General features: G+C 40.4%; 1 protein-coding gene across 2 annotated transcripts in view; it reads right to left on the bottom strand.

Annotated features, from left to right (window-relative positions):
- The window catches only part of cdk18 (cyclin-dependent kinase 18), a 98,061-nt gene that overhangs the window by 58,480 nt on the left and 19,766 nt on the right, over nt 1–19,815 (bottom strand). The window lies entirely within an intron of this gene.

The raw sequence follows: 19,815 nt of genomic DNA, 5'->3' as shown, positions 1-19,815 counted from the left end.
CCTTCCTAAAGGCCAACAAAAATACATTTTTTTCTGACTGCTAAAATAATTTGTAAAAAGAAACTTTCAAAGAAAGTACATCAATCAGACCTCTTTTTCAGTGAATCATAAATAAGGTCTATGGTTTTGTTGAGCAACTTTATGTTCACTATCACCTTATAAGTCATAAACACTTTAAATGAAACACAGACTTTCTGCTTAAAAAAGCTTTATTTTACTTGTTGGGGATGGAAAAGGGCTTGGTTAGACATCAGCCTAGCTGTTGGTAAACACAGCAGCTAGGTCTTTCTTATCTGTGTTCTTTTGTCAGGGATTTCTGGTCCACAACTCCACAATCTGTTGCTAGAAGTTGGAGTTCACATCAAATACAGATATAATATGGGGCATAAAGTTTATAGTTTATCTACAGTGGAATTAAAAGAATGCTGACAATGTGGGTTACTATAAAATATATTGGTATGTTATGATTTTGGTTAATAAATAAATAAATAAAAATTAACCCTTTAAGTGCCAGCCGAATTCGTCATTTCGGTTCCCCCCAGTGCCAGACGTTTTTTAAGCATTTTGTACTCATTCACTTTAACAATGTTTTTTGGTAGGAAAACCTCCACGAAACTAGGGAAATTATATATCGTTTTTTTCGTCACTAATTGGGCTTCGACATACATACCAAATTTTATAACTTTTCTGGAGATATGATGTGTATTTTGGGTGAAATATGTAAAAAAAAAATAAAATTATGAAAAATTTCTGTATATTTTGAGGTTTTTTTCCATAGAAAAGTTAATTTTACTCACTTTTTTTTATTGTTTGTAAAAGCCCTAATACTCCCAATTCCAACGATACCAAATATGTGGTGGTACCCCACAGTTCCTGTCCAGAAGTAACCCCCAAACTAAAGCAATACTTAGTACAATATCACACCAGAACAAAGCAGAAAAGCGCTTGTAACAGTTAATGCAGCATAACTTATATGTAAATCTAAAATATCCCCTCATGTTTGGTATCTTTAGAAACTACAGACCTTCAGGTTTCTAGGTGCAATGTAGTTTTCACTCAAAAGCCAAATACCTTTTGTCAGTGCATTGTGAAATTTGGAACTTTTTATGACATTTTTTTTTTTTTCTAAAACGTAAACTTGGACGCATGATCAAATGTGGATTTGACAAAAAAAAATCTCATAAAAATTTTCTAACAAAGGCATATTTGAAAGACAAACTCCTCCTGAATAAAATGATGCCCCATATGTATGGGTGCACATAAAGACATGGGCACCAAACACTCCAAAGCAGGGGCAATGCACAAGGGCAATTACAGCTAAAAATGTGGGGGCTGCGCTCTATGTGCACTTCCTGCAGTTTTTCAGTGTTAACCCCCCCTACCTGTGAAATAACCCCCACAAACTATATATTTCTGAAAAGTGCACACCTTCAGCTATTCAGAGACACCACTCTTCTCTTTCTACATGGAAAATTGTGGCCGCAGTCCCTTGCAGAAGTAAGGGCTTTGGTCAGAAATCAAGGAAAAACCAGATAAAAAACCTAGATTTCTCCCCAAAATCTCCATGGCAACTACCAAAAACTTACTAAACATCGATCTGCAAGTTCCCCTGAATAAAACGATACCCCATATGTATGGGTGCACATAAAGACGTGGCCACCAAATGCCCCAAAACAGGGGCAATGCATAAGGGCAATTTCAGTTGAAATTTTGGGGGCTGCGCTCTATGTGCACTACCTGCAGTTTTTCATTGATAACCCCCCCTACCTGTGAGAAAACCCCCACAATCTATATATTTCCGAAAAGTGCACACCTTCAGCTATTCAGAGACACCACTCTCCTCTTTCTACATGGAAAATTGTGGCCGCAGTCCCTTGCAGAAGTTAGCGCTTTGGTCAGAAATCAAGGAAAAACTAGATACAAACCTAGATTTCTCCCCAAAATCTCCATGGCAACTACCAAAAACTTACTAACCATCAATCTGCAAGTTCCCCTGAATAAAACGATACCCTATATGTATGGGTGCACATAAAGACGTGGCCACCAAATGCCCCAAAACAGGGGCAATGCATAAGGGCAATTTCAGTTGAAATTTTGGAGGCTGCGCTCTATGTGCACTACCTGCAGTTTTTCAGTGATAACCCCCCCTACCTGTGAGATAACCCCCACAATCTATATATTTACGAAAAGTGCACACCTTCAGCTATTCAGAGACACCATTCTTCTCTTTCTACATGGAAAATTGTGGCCGCAGTCCCTTGCAGAAGTCAGCGCTTTGGTCAGAAATCAAGGAAAAACCAGATACAACCCTAGATTTTGGTCAGAAATCAAGGAAAAACCAGATAAAAACCTAGGATTTCTCCCCAAAATCTCCATGGCAACTACCAAAAACTTACTAAACATCAATCTGCAAGTTCCCCTGAATAAAACGATACCCCATATGTATGGGTGCACATAAAGACGTGGCCACCAAATGCCCCAAAACAGGGGCAATGCATAAGGGCAATTTCAGTTGAAATTTTGGGGGCTGCGCTCTATGTGCACTACCTGCAGTTTTTCAGTGTTAACCCCCCCTACCTGTGAGATAACCCCCACAATCTATATATTTACGAAAAGTGCACACCTTCAGCTATTAAGAGACACCATTCTTCTCTTTCTACATGGAAAATTGTGGCCGCAGTCCCTTGCAGAAGTCAGCGCTTTGGTCAGAAATCAAGGAAAAACCAGATAAAAACCTAGATTTCTCCCCAAAATCTCCATGGCAACTACCAAAAACTTACTAAACCTCAATCTGCAAGTTCCCCTGAATAAAACGATACCCCATATATATGGGTACACATAAAGACGTGGCCACCAAATGCCCCCAAACAGGGGCAATGCATAAGGGGGGGCTGTGCTCTATCTGCAGTTATTTAGTCTAAACACCCCCATACCTGTGAAATAACCCCCGCAAACTATATATTTCTGAAAAGTGCACACCTTCAGCTATTCAGAGACGCCACTCTCCTCTTTCTACATGGAAAATTGTGGCCGCAGTGCCTTGCAGAAGTCAGCGCTTTGGTCAGAAATCAAGGAAAAACCAGATACAACCCTAGATTTTGGTCAGAAATCAAGGAAAAACCAGATAAAAACCTAGATTTCTCCCCAAAATCTCCATGGCAACTACCAAAAACTTACTAAACCTCAATCTGCAAGTTCCCCTGAATAAAACGATACCCCATATGTATGGGTACACATAAAGACGTGGCCACCAAATGCCCCCAAACAGGGGCAATGCATAAGGGGGGGGCTGTGCTCTACCTGCAGTTATTTAGTCTAAACACCCCCATACCTGTGAAATAACCCCCGCAAACTATATATTTCTGAAAAGTGCACACCTTCAGCTATTCAGAGACGCCACTCTCCTCTTTCTACATGGAAAATTGTGGCCGCAGTGCCTTGCAGAAGTCAGCGCTTTGGTCAGAAATCAAGGAAAAACCAGATACAAACCTAGATTTCTCCCCAAAATCTCCATGGCAACTACCAAAAACTTACTAAACCTCAATCTGCAAGTTCCCCTGAATAAAACGATACCCCATATGTATGGGTACACATAAAGACGTGGCCACCAAATGCCCCCAAACCGGGGCAATGCATAAGGGGGGGCTGTGCTCTATGTGCTCTACCTGCAGTTATTTAGTCTAAACACCCCCATACCTGTGAAATAACCCCCGCAAACTATATATTTCTGAAAAGTGCACACCTTCAGCTATTCAGAGACGCCACTCTCCTCTTTCTACATGAAAAATTGTGGCCGCAGTCCCTTGCAGAAGTCAGCGCTTTGGTCAGAAATCAAGGAAAAACCAGATAAAAAACCTAGATTTCTCCCCAAAATCTCCATGGCAACTACCAAAAACTTACTAAACCTCAATTTGCAAGTTCCCCTGAATAAAACGATACCCCATATGTATGGGTGCACGTAAAGACGTGGCCACCAAATGCCCCAAAACAGGGGCAATGCATAAGGGCAATTTCAGTTGAAATTTTGGGGGCTGCGCTCTATGTGCACTACCTGCAGTTTTTCAGTGTTAACCACCCCTACCTGTGAGATAACCCCCACAATCTATATATTTACGAAAAGTGCACACCTTCAGCTATTCAGAGACACCATTCTTCTCTTTCTACATGGAAAATTGTGGCCGCAGTCCCTTGCAGAAGTCAGCGCTTTGGTCAGAAATCAAGGAAAAACCAGATACAAACCTAGATTTCTCCCCAAAATCTCCATGGCAACTACCAAAAACTTACTAAACCTCAATCTGCAAGTTCCCCTGAATAAAACGATACCCCATATGTATGGGTACACATAAAGACGTGGCCACCAAATGCCCCCAAACCGGGGCAATGCATATGGGGGGGCTGTGCTCTATCTGCAGTTATTTAGTCTAAACACCCCCATACCTGTGAAATAACCCCCGCAAACTATATATTTCTGAAAAGTGCACACTTTCAGCTATTCAGAGACGCCACTCTCCTCTTTCTACATGGAAAATTGTGGCCCCAGTCCCTTGCAGAAGTCAGCGCTTTGGTCAGAAATCAAGGAAAAACCAGATAAAAAACCTAGATTTCTCCCCAAAATCTCCATGGCAACTACCAAAAACTTACTAAACCTCAATTTGCAAGTTCCCCTGAATAAAACGATACCCCATATGTATGGGTGCACGTAAAGACGTGGCCACCAAATGCCCCAAAACAGGGGCAATGCATAAGGGCAATTTCAGTTGAAATTTTGGGGGCTGCGCTCTATGTGCACTACCTGCAGTTTTTCAGTGTTAACCCCCCCTACCTGTGAGATAACCCCCACAATCTATATATTTACGAAAAGTGCACACCTTCAGCTATTCAGAGACACCATTCTTCTCTTTCTACATGGAAAATTGTGGCCGCAGTCCCTTGCAGAAGTCAGCGCTTTGGTCAGAAATCAAGGAAAAACCAGATACAACCCTAGATTTTGGTCAGAAATCAAGGAAAAACCAGATAAAAAAACCTAGATTTCTCCCCAAAATCTCCATGGCAACTACCAAAAACTTACTAACCATCAATCTGCAAGTTCCCCTGAATAAAACGATACCTATGTCTGGTTGCGCATAAGTACATGGCCACCAAACCTGAAAATGCATAATATTGGGGCTGCACTCTATGCACCCCTTTTTTTTTGCCTGCACCCGAATGAATGGGATACGCTCGGGTGCAGGCACATGTAGCCGATATACGCATGAAAACGCGTGAGAATGCAAAGTCTCGCGTTTTCATGCGTATATCGGCTACATGTGCCTGCACCCGAGCGTATCCCATTCATTCGGGTGCAGGCACAAGTAGCAAGCGTAGGGCTGAATTTTCGGCAAGCGTTTTTCCACTTGCTGAAAAAATCAGCCCTACGCCATGTGTGGCATCAGCCTAACCCTTGGCAATAGAAACTACCAGAACAATCTTAGCACCTCTGGACCTTTCTATAACAACTGAAATCAAATGAAGTTAAAATGGAATAAAACCACTAAAAGCAATCAAAGAACAATAGTTGCAATGAAATCGGTAAGAGCCCTGGATCCACCAATGTCACTGCAAAAGCAACCTTTTTGGGGGCACTAAACACACAAAGAACAATGCAAAGATAAAACACCATAAAATCAGTAAAATCCAATAAAACCACCTAAACCAACAGAAGAACAATAATTGCAATGAAATTGGTGGTCAGAGCCCTGGATCCACCAACGTCACTGCAAATTCAGCACCCAATAGCAATAAAAAAGTTACAGTGCAATAGAATAATTCAAAAACAGAAATCAATTATGAAAATGCCAAAAAAACACTAAAATGCAACCAAATAAATCAGATAATTATAGAGCAAGATCAGAAATAAAGTTTTAGTAAAAAAAAAAGACTGCCAGAGAAAGCAAAGAAAGAAAGAAAAGAAAAGAAAGAAAGAAAAAAAAAAAAAAAAAGTGTAAGTGTAAGTGTGTGTGTAAGTGTCTGTGTGTGCTTGGGAAAGTTGTAAATAAGTGTGTATGTGTACAAAAGTGTAATAATGACAAAGATAGAAGAAAAAATTGAAAAAAAAAAAAAAATTTTTAGACAGTTGAGATAGAAATAAGCAAAATAAACAGTGGTAGAGAGTTGTAGTTCAGCTTACCCAAGGCAGGCAGGCGATCAGAGGCGATCAGGGGCGATCAATCCAGCAGGAAGGCAGCAGGGGAGCTCCATCTTGTCCAACGTGCGCAGCAGGAGTGAGGGTGCCGACAGTAGGCGGCGCTATTTAAAGGGACAGCAGTGGACACGTCATCAACGCGTGCCCACTGCTGTCATTGGCTGGAGCGACCGATCGGTGCGGCTGGGGGACCGGATCGGTGAGTATGTCTTACTCTGCTCGTTGCCTAGGGGGATCTGAGGGGTTTACAAGCGCTGCGCTGCTTTAAAAGCGAGCGCAGCGCTTGTAAACCCGACAGTGCCATTGGACGTAGATTCTACGTCCCATGGCACTTTGGTCCCTTGGTACCTAGGACGTAGAATCTACGTCCCTTGGCACTTAAAGGGTTAAAAGTAACTATAAATAGATTACAGGAAAATAATTGGTAAAAAAAAAATATAAGAGGTAGTAGTAGTTCCCATAGGGAAAAACCAGACTACCAAACACCATAGCATATGTATCCAGCTGCTATATATTTCAAATGTTAAATACAACAACACCAAAATTTGCGCTAAGCCACTCAGCACATCAAGTCTAATTTAACATTTGAAACAACCAGTCTCAATTAGCATTCGCTCACCCCTTCACAGAGTTGGTCCAGGTGCTGTGCCCTGGACCCTTCACCCAGGGAAAATTATTTTCACGACTATTTCTTCATTAGATTATTATGTAAATCACAGTTTTTTATGGACATTCACCCCACTAATTCGGTGGTCCGGGTGCAGCGCCCCAGACCCGTAGCAAAGGGAGACACCTATGACTACGTGTTAAAAACACGAAACGCATCAGAACAAATGTGAATAAAGCTATTTCTTAAACCAACCCATGTCTGGAGTGCGTACCCATCGAGAAATTATATTTCAAATGTTGCCACCTTTTGGGCAAATATAATACCATCCTTGTTAGGGTGGGGGCAGATCAATGAGAGGTGAGGCTATAACATAAAGAGGGGGATGAAAAGGGGCATGACAGTGATGTAAACGGGCGTGAAACAGATTAGGCCTAATGAAGCAGAAATTAGGTGTGTTGGGCATGCTGACTACCGTATATACTCCTAGTAACTACATGGACAAGGATCAATGAAAAAAATTCCATTCAATAAGCTACCCAAACACACACGTGCAGTGGTAAATACAAACAGTAAAATCTGCAAACAGCATACATGCACACAGACCCTTATTCAGCATACATTTCATCAAGAATACAGGCTCACACAGGCAGAACTGTCTCTGATAAAAGTTCTGCTTTGTTTGAGCTGAGCTCAGGAGAGTTGGTTGGGGAAAAAAAATTAAGCAGACAGCTAGAGCTGAGTTTCTATGGGAACCAACAATGCCATCTCTTCACTGGCTGCTAGACTGGGGGCGTGTTTAGTAATCTGAGCTTAGAACAACTGAGCATGCCCACAACCCAGAAGTCAAAGCAAATTCTAGGTGATTAAGGAGATGTTGAATCCTTACTATTAACCTCTGGACAACCAGTGTGGCAGGTATTGACAGATTTCAAAGAGGCTGTTCACTGATTAAAGTTTTGTGTGTGGGGTTTACATGTCCTTTAAGGGAGTTAAAAGTGAAACCAGAGACACCTGCAAATGCCCAGTGTGCAAAGTGAATTAAAAAAAAAATGTTTTATTTAAGTCACACCTACTTTTTGACTCACCCCCTGACCACACCCAATGAAGTTCATGGGCACAAAAATTTCATTCAATAAAAAAAGTATGTTAGCATGTTATACTTTTCTGTCATATTGCTGCTGCTGTCAAGGCAAAAGACTTCCCCTACATTCGTCAATAGCTGCTGAAGGGGACTCTGTAAGGGGACACTTTTCCCTAGGGACGAAGGTCCTGAAATGGGCCTGTACCTCTAAATCAGAGACTGATAAGAATCTTAGACGGGAGGGAATCTCCCATCTAGAAATCCAAGTGTGGAATCAGCTACTGATTCAGGGGATTCAAGAGATTTGGTTACCAGGATGGTATATATACCTTCTGGTGTCTGCCTGCAGGAACCCAACCAGGAAGTGAATAAGATTTCCCTGAACTGCCCGTAGAGTTTGCTTTTTTTAATTACTGTATGTGCACAATGGAATTTGTTTTTTACTACAGTATAGAGAATATTACAGCACAAAGGGATACTGTCATGATTTTTTATGGGATACTTTTTAGTTCTAAATTACACAATTTACATAGCAAATAATTCACTCTACCATTGAAAATATTATTCTTGAACCAAGAAATGTAATTTTTTTTTTAGTTGTAATATTGGTATGTAGACAGCCATCTCAGTGCATTGTGCCTGAGACTGAGCTTTCAGAAGGAGCCAGCGATACACATTAGAACTGCTTTCAGGTAACCTATTGTTTCTGCTACTTCCATGTAACTGGAGGAGTCCCAAGCTGGACTTGGATTTCTTACTATTGAGTTCTTTTCTAATATCTACTGGGAGTTTATCAGAGCACACGTCACATGGCTGTGGCACCCTGGCAAATAAAGACTATGGGGCCGATTCACTAAAAGTCAATAAAACGAGCGCTTTTTTTAGCATGCGTTAAAAATGTTATCACTTCTAATTTTTTGCAACGTAACGCTCGACTAAAAGGAAGCGATGTTCTTTGCGTTATTTAACTCGCGATAAGTGTTTTTCTTGCATTATTTTCTGCTGCGGCGTTATTTCCTGCTGCTATATTAGCGCATGATTTTACACACGTAACCATTACTTTCAGAAAACTATTGATCGGAAAATGACCATTTCCCTGAAAACTGGAGGCTACATTACTCTAGGGCCAACGCATACTTGAAAAAATCCCACTGCAAAGTCCATATTGTGTTGCCAAAAGCTCACGAACCACAATTTTCTTTAAGTATCGCCTGCCCCAAGTAGGTGTTAATCTTTGCACAGACTAATGCGATATTTAGTTTGTTTAACGCTTCATATGTGTTTGTGAATCATGCGTTAGTATTATTTCTATGCAAGGATAATATAACGCATTGCAATAGTGCGTTTTTTTGCGCATGCGATATGCATCTTAACACGTGAAATAAGTTTCATGAATTGGGAATTCATTATCGCATGCTTTTTAACACAAAAAAGCATGCGATAAGCGTTATCGACCTTTAGTAATTCGGCCCCTATGGCTACGTTTTTTGAAAAACGAATTTCAATGCAGAATTCTGCTAGAGAAGCTCTATAAAATGATGCATTTTTAAAAAAAAAAAAAAAACATGTTTTCCCATAACAGTATTCCTTAATTTTTTCATAACTACATAACTCTCTATTGGATTTCATAGAAGCTTTGTGGGGCTGCTTTTAACCAGTACAGACAAGGCAAAAGGAAAGAATGGATGTTGCAAAATACATGGAAATACTGCTGGAGAACCTGTTTTAGTCTGCTAAAAATTAAAGCTTGTGCAGAAGTTTATCACTCATGAGGACAATAAACCCAAACACAAGGCCAAAAAAACACTCAAGAGGCTCAAAAATGCAAAAATAAAAAGGTAAATGTCCTACAATTACCCAGTCAAGGTCCTGATCTCATTCCAGTTGAGAACTTGTGGCACAACATACAATTAACCCCAACATCTTGGAGCAAGTCTGCCAGGAACTGACCAAAATCAATCCCAAATAGTGTGCAAAGTCGGTACATCCACTAATTAGAAGGGGTGCCAAGACCTTTTTGACCATGCAGGATATACCTGAATGAAAGCTAAGAAAGTTTAGCCAGAAAATGCAGGCATCATATTTTCTGGCATAACTTGCTCCTATGTGCCATACGTACATGTGTGGAACTAATTATGTGTAATGATTGAAACTTGAAGCAGGATGAGGGGTAATTTGGATTATCCCGGATTCGGATTCGGGCCGAATACCGCATTTTTTGTAAATATACGGTTTCGGCCAAATCCGTGCTCTGCCCCAAACCAAATCCGAATCCTATTGTAACACGTGACCGCCTTATCCAGTCTTTACGCGCTTTAGACATTGCACAAAATGGCTGCTTCAGGTGAGCATGCAAGGGGGAACAGGGGTTGGAGGTGCCGCTGGGCAGGTAAGAGGATGGCTGCGCTGAGGAGCGCTGGCATGGGAGACACAGTTGGAAGGTGCGCTGGCTGGCAGACACAGTTGGAAGGTGTGCTGGCTGGGAGACACAGTTTTAAGACACACAGGATGGGAGGCACAGTTGGAAGGCACACAGGCTGGGAGTCACAGTTGGAAGGCACGCAGGCTGGTAGCATGTTCAATGGCAGAGAGAGGCACTTGGAGTATGGATGGGAGGGGGGAACGGGAGGGTGGCACACAAGCCCGCAATGAATGTCTAAGCCACAGTGAGGCTGCCAGGCTATTCAGGCAACCAGGAGCCCAGTTGAAGGGAGAATATGGTGCTGCCTGTACTGGCTTTGGCGCGCATTCCATGTAACTCAGGATGTAATGGGGAGGGAATCAATCTTTCCCGCCACGCCACCATCACCATTATCTTTCATTTGCAGCAATGTAGGTGGTTTTTTTGCGGTGAGAGCAGTGAGGCTGGGATATGCCCTTCCTAGTGATGTTGTAATGGCAGATTCTGTTAATACCTTTAAGAGGGGCCTGGATGAGTTCTTGAACAAGCATAGTATCCAAGGCTATTGTGATACTAAAATCTACAGTTAGTACTGATGTTGGTATATATGATTTATGTATGTGAGTGTATAGGATAGGTCAGTACAGCTATTACTAATTAGCTAATTAGATGGCAATAATGGCAAAAAAAGTGGTGATTCAATGCGTGCCCAAATGATAGCTGCAATCACATTAGCATATATTTATCATTGTGTTTGTATGTATATATTACAGTCAGAAACAAATACTACGCAGTCGTGTCGGAATTGTTCTTTATGCTGATTACCACTAGTGCTGTGCTGATAGTTACCAAGTTTGGTCCTGTGTAGATCCTCATTAGCAGTGGCACATCATCATCATCATTTCATTGCCATCAACATCCAGCCAAAAAACCTTACTCAAAGTTGGTAAGGTAAATAAATGTTCTCCTAATGTTCTTCTAAGTCTAACTTTGTCAAATCATCAGTCATACTACTACTAGTAATTGTAATATTTTATTTTACAGTCAGAAACAATATTCCTGAGTCCTGTCAGAGTTGTTCTTGTGCTGATTACCACTAGTGCTGTGCCGATAGTTACCAAGTTTGGCCCTGTGTAGATCCTCATTAGCAGTGGCACATCATCATTTCATTGCCATCAACATCCAGCCAAAAAGGTTTACTCAAAGTTGGTAAGGGAAAAAAATGTTCTTCTAATATTCTTCTAAGTTCTTGTAAGTCTTCTAATATTCTTCTAAGTTCTTCTAAGTCTTCTAAGTTCTTCTAAGTCTTCTAATGTTCTTCTAATTCTAACGTCTAACTTTGTCAAATCATCAATCATACTACTACTACTAGTAGATTAGGCAAGAATCATGAGATGCCATTGCTGCTGACTCTGAGCAGAAAAAGTAGTATGAACTCGGTCACAGTACCATTCTTTATTTTCTGTGGCAGCCCTGTTAAGTAATATATGGTGCAAAGTATGATGGAGGAGGCAGCGTAGTGGTCTGGTCAGTGACACTGACAGTCTGAGACTGAGATTTTTTCATTTGTCACCTGCAGGTTATAACAGCAAGTGCAGCTAATGGAAAAAATCTCAAAAATCAGCCCAGTCTGGAAACATTTCACTGTTAAAGAGGGTGATTTATGTAGTATTTGCTCTATAGAATTATCTTGAGGTGGTAAGGAGGCAAAACAGTATACTAAATCACCACTGTTAAAACATCTACGTGTGAGGCATTCAGCAGAGTATAAAAAAATACTATGTTTTGCTCCAGGTACTACTACTCCAGGTACTACTTCTACCATTATCACCTCTACAATGACCGGCAGCACATCTGCAGAGGTTTCCAGTACGGTAACTCCAAGTCCACCAGAAAACAGTGAGAAATACACTTGTGTGAATTGTGGCCGAATTGGCAACTTAAAGCAAGCAACAATTAATGAGTTTACAAAAGCTAGACATCAGTGGGCCTCAGATAACCTTCATGCAGTTAAAATTCACAATGCTATTGGTAAGATGATGGCAGTAGATTTGCAGCCTTACTCAATTGTTGAGGATGCTGGATTTACTGAACTGGTGAATCTCCTAGAACCAAAGTACAAAATTCCATCCCGTCATTTATTTTCTGACAAAGTAATACCTGACATGTATGATAACGTGATAAAGCAAGTTAGAAATGCAGTTCACAGAGCAAATGCCCTAGCTTTCACATGTGACACATGAACATCAGAGTACACTATCCAATCATATATCAGTTTGACAGCACATTGGATTGATGTTGAATTCAGTCGCAGAAGTGCAGTTTTGCAGTGTAAAGCTTTTAATACCAGCCACAGTGGCAAGCAAATTGCAGATTCTGTACTAGAAACCATGAAAACATGGGACATTTCCACAAAAAAATGCCATATTATTGTTCGTGATAATGCAGCTAACATGGTTAAAGCCATGTCTGAAGCTCGGCCTCCTAGCATTGGCTGTTTTGCTCTGATGCTGCAGAGAATGATGGAATAGAAACGTGCAGTTAACTTGTATATTTCAGAGACAGACAACATGCAGCATATCCATGCACAACAATGGGCTCTCATGGAAACAGTTATAGGCATTCTACAGCCATTTGAGGAACTGACAAGAGAGATAAGTGCTGCAAATGCTTGTATATCCATTATCTTACCAGCAGTGGCAATGCTAAAGTGTTACATAAGCACTGATGTAGCAGATGATGGTATCAAGCATATGAAAAATCTTATGCTATCATCCATTCAGTCAAGGTTCCAGGGTCTAGAAGATAATAGTCTCTTAGTTGTTGCTACAGCATTAGACCCCAGATATAAAGTAAAACTTTGGACAGCAGAAACACAAAGGTGTACAGCAAAATTATTAGTTCAAGAGGCTGTTGCAACTGTACTTAATGCTGATCCAGCCTTAACAATTGAAGATGACAGTGATCATTATAATAGTGATGATAGTGGCAGTGGCGGTAGCACTTTTTCTAAAAGCCATGATGATAAAAACTCTAAGCAAGGTAAATCACCAGGTAGAGAAACAGGTCCATCACCTTCAAAAAAAAGTGCAAAGGCATTTGGAATAATTGGGAGGAACTGTTTGGAAAAAAAATAATCAACCTATGCCCAATAATACTTTTGAAAAGGAAATAAATGCTTTCTATCTAGATCAGTGCTGTCCAACTTCTACAGTGCCGAGGGCCGGAATTTCTCTAGCATACATGGTGGAGGGCCGCTAATGGAAGCCAGTTTTGACCACTCCCCTTTTTGAAACCACACCCACTTCAAACCACACCTATTTTATCACAATGGTGGTAGCACAGCAAAATCCCAAATGCTTGGTCCTTACTGTGGGGATATCAACCATCATTCATATGTGAAAGAATTATGTCATATTAAGATATTCCATATGCCGCCGCCTCCTCCTCCCCTGTGGATAGCAGAGCAACCCCCAGTACATAATTACACACCTTAGGGACCATTTAACGGCTATTTCCAACTGCTAACAAACTCCCACAACAAACCCCTGCTAGGTTCACCTCCCACAAGCAGCATAGGGCAAGCAGAGTATGGCACACACAGGCAGCACTCTGCCTTTCCTATGCTGTCTGTGTGTGTCATACTCTGCCTGTCCTACCCTGCCTGTGTGTGCCATACTCTGCCTTCCCTATGCTGCCTCTGTGTGCCATACTCTGCCTGCCCTACCCTGCCTGTGTGTGCCATACTCTGCCTGCCCTACCCTGACTGTGTGTGCCATACTCTGCCTGCCCTACCCTTCCTGTGTATGCCATACCCTCCCTGACATATGCTGCCTGTGTGTGCCATACTCTACCTGCCCTATGCTGGCTGTATGTGCCATGCTCTGCCTACAATACCTGAGGTGTGAAGAAGTGAACAATGGGAGTGATTACAGTCTGAGTCTGAGGTGTGAACACTGCAGGGGGTGAACAATGCAGGTATAAAAAGGTGTAAAAAACACAGGGGATTACATTTTTAAACAATACAGGGGGATTACAGCCTGAATCTGAGGTGAGAACCATGCAGGGGGCCAGTTAATCTCAGTACTGATACCATTTAATGCTTACTCAAAGGTAAGCCATCAAAGCAGCCAGACAGGTGGGGGGCCACACAGAGGGGGTCGCGGGCCGCCAGTTGGACAGCACTGATCTAGATCAAAATATTGATCGCTCAGAAGCTCCTGTTCAATGGTGGAAAAGAAATAGAATTATCTTCCCAAATTTAGCAAAAACTGCAGAGATCTATCTCTGCTCTCCACCTACATCAGTTCAAAGTGAACAGCTTTTTAGTACAGCTGGGGATGTTTGTTCTCATAGTCGCTCTAGACTGTCCTCAAAATGCTTAATAAAGGCTTATTTTTCTGAAAGCAAATGTCAAGTTTATGACATTGGCTACTACTTTTGTCTGTCTCTTTCTGATGCGTGTCACTAACTTTAAGTTAGTTATCATTAGTTCAAGTTGCCAACTTGCCACTACCAGGAGGAATTCCTCATATTCAATTTCAAGCTATGCAAAAGTGCAGTTCAATTAAACCTTTGCCTTTTGACAGTTTTACTGCTTTTAATGTATAAATGATGATGATGATGTTGATGTGCACATAATGCCATATTGTACTAAGTGACTAGTATAGTATTACTAGTATTTCATTATGCTTGATGACTTTATTAGAACAGTCTTCAACAGTATAATCTTCAACAGTCTTCAGCTGTCTTCAACAGGCATGTACAGTCTGTGTGAATTCTGGACCTATTCAATTCAGTATGTCTTCTACAACTCCTCAATCAATAAAAAAGCAGCAGTAACACATCAAACATCTCTCTTTTTCATTTTTTTTTTATAAAGTATAGCATAATATAAAATTTAAAATCAATTTCAGTTACAGTTAGTCACATACATTCTTATTTTTTTGGCAACTAAAAAGTGTTTACCATATATTACAATAATTAAACAAGCTGTAGGCAAAGGCTTGCTATCTATAATACCCTAGCCCTGCTCTACATATGTTTCCAAGGTTTTCTGTAGCTTTAGTAAATGTTTTACTATCTACTCAGTAGGATTCAATAGGATTCGGTTCAGGATTCGGCAGAATCCTTCAGGGTGGATTCGGGGGTTCGGCAGAACCCAAAAAACTGGATTTGGTGCATCCCTAGTAAAAACTAAGTAAGCTTTATCAGAAAGGTTTATGTAAATACAGCCATAAGCACAGAAATACTGCAGAGTCCTCTACCAACAGAAACACAGGATTTCTTGTCTCCTTTCTTGTAAACATTTTGTTCTGGTGTCTGACTTCCCCTCTCAGAAAAATCCTTAATTCCCTGGGCCAGAGTCTGCCCAGTTCTCTCCTCTGTCCCCTCTCCTGCTCCCCCCTCCCACAAGAATGCTAAGAAATCTCACTCCCTCCCTAATCAATGTGTGATCTGAGCTATAAGGGCTAGAGATGCAGTAGGAAGCTACTTAAAATGGCAGCTGCTGTCTTAGGCAAACTGAGAAAGCTTCTAGAGCTATTTACTCAGGTATCTGCAGAATAAATATATTGTTCTAGGTGACAGTAATGTGGCAAATCTATTGGCAGTAAAATGCCAAAATGACTTTCCTAACCTATTTATGTATCAAAATGAGGCCTGAACCCAAACATTTCAAGCACTAGACTGCACAAACTGGGATGAAGCTCCCTGTGCATGTTTAGTGGCACGCATGCACATAATGAGTGCTTCTCCTGGTATACTCATTATGCACCTGTGTGTGACACCACATGTACAAAGCCACTGGAACAATTATCATTGCCACATATGGCTGCCTGCAGAGGGTCCACACTCCTGGTGAAGGTGGCCTAGCAAGGAGCAGCTTTTAAAAAAACAAACTCAAAACTATTGTGGGCTTCATTAGCCTGAACTTCTGGTGGAAGAAACAATTTTTGGGTGACAGGTGCCCTTTAACTACAATTTGCCAAATGAGCACTCTACCATTTTTCATCTTAATTTTGGCCCTGGAAGGCACATTTTAAAGATGCATTATAGACCTATGTCCTGCAAGAGCCTGCACTGAAGGTCAATATTTTCCTTTTTTTTTTAATTATGAAGTATTTATGGCAGATCATTTTTACCATTTCCATCTCCCACCCCCCAGCTTACATGAGATTTCTCCCCCAAGTTGGCCTAACTACTTTTTGCTTATCATGCTTACAGATATAGAGGTGTTCACTGAGTTTATGTGGAATAGTAATTTGATTAACTCCTCTCACAATTGCTATAAACAACCTATTATGTAGGATCAAGAGCAAAATTACAGTATTTTAAATAACGCAGTTTAACATTTTTGATTAAAACAATACGTAGAATGTATTTTCACCATAAACCTTATATATTGGGCTCATGTTGGGCCTATAATTTATATCCTCATCAATACAACAGAAGTCCCACTCATATTACAAAAACTTAATATAGGGTTAATTTAGGTGGAATATGAAGAATATTAGTACTATTATCATTAACAAATATTTAGAAAGCACCAACATATTATTGTAAAAAAACTGTACAATAAATGGGTGTACAAAATGTTTTACTGCCCATTAAAAAAAATGAAATAATGGGTAGAACTGACAAAATGAAATAATGGTCATATATTTTTTTTTTGATATGGCTGTGTACATATGTAGTTAAACTTCTAAAAACCTAATAACCCTTACCCTGAGCATATAAAATGTTCCTTTTAGTCAACAACAAAATGTGTGAAAATCAATGTGTCAATATTGTGGTTTTAAACCAGCGAGAAATGTGACGGTCGTGGGAGTAAGACTCAGAAACAACATGCATTTGCAAATTTGAATATATTTATGGAAGGTTTTTTTTTAACATTTAAACATGGTAATATTTAGCAGGAAGCTAACTGACCGGGGCTATATTTAAAGGGAATGGTCAACTTTTTGCTATGGACATGTTCTACGCAACTTTTTAATGTTCTTTGTTATTTAATTTGCATAGTTTATTTAATTGATTGTGTTCCTGCTCTGGCTACTTCCAGCCTGCCACTGAAAATGCTATCTGGTTGTTGGGGTCATTAACTCCAGCATCAAAAAACAGATCAACTGCAAAAGTTACTTTTTGTTATAATATATTTTATTGTAAATACTCAAAACAAATTAATGTAAAAATGCTAAGAGCGCTCTTCCAAGCACTTTTGCAATTTACAGTGGTTTTTTTTCTAGTAGTTACAATATTAGCAATTTTTACACTGCTTATACAATATAATGTAAACAGTGCCATCTACTGGTCGGTTCTTCCAACCAGTCTTACAGTCAGAAGAAAGTTTTAGAAGACAAGTCTTCTGATGTTGTTCTGCTTAGAAAAGTGAATAGTCATCTGTGATCTGTGATGTTGGTACTCTTGTCTAAGCAGAAAGACTCCTCTTCTTTAAAAATATTTTCCCTACTATCAGGCTGGTCAATAGATCTGCCCAGCAGATTGCACTTTGTTTAATTATATTAGCAGTGTAAAAACTGCTAATATCTTGAAAACTATGGAAAATCAATTTAAATAGCCCTCTCCAAGTAATCAAGTAATCTTTAATTCTGCCATTTAAACTGCTACCTGGTTGCTAATTAAACTCAAGCAACTAGATAAAAAAATACTAAAAAAAAACTACAAAAAAAAGGGATAATTGCAAATTATTTTGAATACTGCTGTATAACATACTAAATATTAATTTAAAGGTGAACTACACCTTTAAGTGATTCACCTTATGAATAGAGCTTACTGAACCAGCCCAGAGGTACATCAACCCAATGAAACTGAAGGCTGATGTCTGCAAATTTGTCACTGATGTTCTGATTTCTTAATTTGGCTGTGTCCCTGGACATTGTCATTTTTACTGTGTTACTTTTGTTTGTTTTTGTGTCATCCTTTTTAATAAGGTTGGCAAATTAGATCAAACAGGAGAAACATCTGCAACTAGGAATGAGTTGTGACAGTGACAATATGTTTTAGTTTTGCTGTCTGTCAACACAAAAAGTATCTCTACTTTTGACCCACTAATCCAACCTGAAAAGAAAGAGCTGACACTCTGTATTTTTTCTATTTTCCTATATGGCAAAAAATGAGCATAAACTGGATGAGTTCTTGAACAAGCATAGTATCCAAGGCTATGGTGATACTAATATCTACGGTTAGTATTATTGGTTGCATATAAAGTTTATGTATGTGATAGTATAGATTGGTAAGTATAGGTTGTGTGTGCTGGGTTTACTTGGAAGGGTTGAACTTGATGGACTCTGGTCTTTTTTCAACCCTATGTAACTAACTATGTAACTATTTGCGCTTGTGTTAGTGGATTACACTTTTCAAATAGCCATATAATAAAATAAGGGAGAAGGAGTGACTGAGTGTGTAGGTCTCAGCACTCCAGGTCAAGTTAGATTACTAACACCTCTTTTAGCTCCATGGGAATGTCAGCAAATCCCTCTATGCCTCAGGCAACAAACTTAAAAGGTAGGCTCTATAGGGAGAGGACCTCTGGATGGAAATGCTGTGTACACTTAGAAGCATGATAAAAATGTAATATACCGTATATACTCGAGTATAAGCCGAGTTTTTCAACACCAAAAATGTGCTGAAAAATTAAACCTTGGCTTATACTCGAGTTGGGAGAAATACACGCCGTTTTTAAAAGAAAGCCTGACCTGCACAACCCCTTCCAGCGCCAGCTTCACCCGCACTGCCAGGCCCCCCAGACTACCTAATAGTTCGGTCTTCTGTGCTCCTGGGAGGGAAGTGGGCGGAAGGGACGTCACGCGCCACCTTGCCGATTCTCCTGCACAACCCCTTCCAGCGATTGGGGTTACAATTCCTGCTCCCGCCAGCTTCAACCGCACTGCCAGGCCCCCCAGACTACCTAATAGTTCGGTCTTCTGTGCTCCTGGGATGGAAGTGACACCACGCGCCCCCTTGCCGATTCTCTTGATGATTGATGTAACTGAAGGATCGGCAGTTGTCCTTCCCAGCTTGGTAAATGTCTTCACTTGTGTGTTTGTGAGGCCTCAATAGGCATGTGTCTGCAGGCAGGGTTATTTGGGCAGGGACCTTATGCATTAATTGGCCTGTGCAGAAGGGGTGGGGTGGAATGTAGACCAAACACAATGTGACCAAAAGAAAGAATAGAATTTCTTTTATGTTAAGGGGGGCTTTTGTGTGTTATAATGGTGGAAAGAGAGAAAGTAGGGAAGGGAAGGGAAGGCAGCTGTATAGTTCAGTCTGGAAAGTAAGTCTTAACCCGCAACTGCACTGTTGCTTGGCTGAAGATACTAAAAGTATTATTTCCCGTTGGTGTATTAATGTACTTATGCAGTGTGATCACTATGCCTGTCGCCATCATACAGATGTTATTCTCCAGTGGGGATAGAAATCTCAACATCCCTTATGCCTCAATAAATGTCATTTTATTGGTATTTATTTTAATTATTGAAACTTAGCGATAGCTGCTGCATTTCCCACCCTAGGCTTATACTCGA

The sequence above is a fragment of the Xenopus tropicalis genome, chromosome 2, assembly GCF_000004195.4.
Source record: "Xenopus tropicalis strain Nigerian chromosome 2, UCB_Xtro_10.0, whole genome shotgun sequence".
Lineage (NCBI taxonomy): Eukaryota > Metazoa > Chordata > Amphibia > Anura > Pipidae > Xenopus > Xenopus tropicalis.
Note: the sequence above shows the minus strand (reverse complement) of the source record. Positions and strands in the feature narration are given on the sequence as shown.